This window comes from Phalaenopsis equestris, unplaced genomic scaffold (assembly GCF_001263595.1).
Source record: "Phalaenopsis equestris unplaced genomic scaffold, ASM126359v1 Scaffold200668, whole genome shotgun sequence".
Lineage (NCBI taxonomy): Eukaryota > Viridiplantae > Streptophyta > Magnoliopsida > Asparagales > Orchidaceae > Phalaenopsis > Phalaenopsis equestris.
The window spans coordinates 513,300-515,112 of NW_018220479.1; positions in this window are offsets into that span (position 1 = coordinate 513,300).

Genomic DNA, 1,813 nt, shown 5'->3' on the forward strand with positions numbered 1-1,813 from the left:
CCAGCTGCTTTCTGGGGCAGCGCAGCTGCAGCTGAAAAGCTGACAATCTGCAGCTGCGCCAAACAGACCCTTAGTTAATGTGGTACTTATACTTATCAACAATCCCTTATCAGGTTAAAGTGATACTTATACTGGAATGACGAAGATGCAACAGCCTTTGGGTTAAAGTATAGGTACTGCTTTAACTCTAAGAGGTGGAATCACTTAAAGTGGTACTTATACTCATCAATCAAATGACGAAGATGCCATTGGAATGCAAAAAGGAGGGGGGGTCCAGCTACAAAGCCAGAGGAATCGCCAAGAATTGAAAGAATAACCAGAAATTTCTTGTATTTGTTCTACCACCAAAGCAAGACTCGTGAGAAATACAGGGTGGAGATTCAACAATTGGCGGGCAATCTATGAAATGCTTACCGGGAGCTGCAGTAGTGATGACTTTGGTGACGTGTCCTTTGTTGTTCGGGAAACTAAAATGGGATTAGCGAGCAACAACAACAGCCTTTGGGTGACTCAGTGAGAAGAAATTAAGAGAGAGCTAGAGCTACTAGCAAGTGGCGACCTGATGTTTGGCATTTTGATGTGAGCAACAAGCGAGAGAGCTGCTGGCCAAGCAAGATGTTTGCCTTAGCGGAGCTGTGGGCAAGAAGAAGGAAAAGAATTATAGTAAGTGGGGAAAAATTACCTAATTTCCTAACCATATTAAACAAAATATAACATTCATGAATTACCCACCCTAAGAGATTATTAAATGCACGGCACACACTTACAGCCAACCAATAGAAGAAGAGAAAGAGGAGGAAGAGAGTGGGCCCCACCCCCTCTCTCTCCTCCTTTTAGCTGGCCATAAACGTGCACCATGCTCTAACTAATTTCTCGTCCAACACTGCTTACAAATTGCATTTCTTTTGTTCCATAAAATCACTTGTAGGATTTTTCCTCTTTCACTTCTGTCTTCTCACTAGCAATAAAAAAAGATTGAGAAATTAAGATAGAAAATGAAATACATAACAATTGAAAAAAAAAAAAAATCTCATTTCTAATAAAACCACTTTTCTTGTCCATCTTAATAAAAGACACCCTCCATATATAACCCTAAAATGTTATACTTCATAATGTTAAAATTTGGGTGCCATGCAAAAATACAAGTAATGCAAATACCCCATCTACATAATCCCACAATATTAAGAAAAAAAAAAAAAAAATCACTTCTCACCCTCCTATCAAACGAACAACCAGAATGGTCCCCTTCTTCCCTTCTCCTCCCTTCCCACACCTCTTCCTTCATGCAATCAAATAAACCCTAGAATTCAAAAAAAAGCAGAAGAAACAGATCCAGAAGAAGCTGACAATGGCTAGTCTTTTCCACATTTTCAAAACTGCTGTCGTGTATCCGAGGACTATATAAGGATGGTGATAAATTATTAATCTTGCTTGTAGATATGGAAGTGTGGAACTGAATTCATGGGAGGTTTACGTGGTAGAGTAGGGCTCACGTGGGCTGAGCAACAGTCGCTTTCTGATCAGCGTGAGGTGATTTAGTTGCAGATACGGAATTGGAGCCAAAAGGACCACACAGAAAGGTGTATCTTGTAATGCATAACTTCAAGATTTGATGACGATATCCTACCCCATAATCTTCTTACTTCAATATATATATTTATCAGAGGCATAATTACTTATTTCCTACGTGGGAGCCCGCGTCATCTGTCTAAATATTCGAGAACTCAATGTCACTGGAGATCGAACCCGTGAGGGGAATTACACTAAACCCCGCCAACCAATAGGCCACGGCTTGCGGATATATATATATATA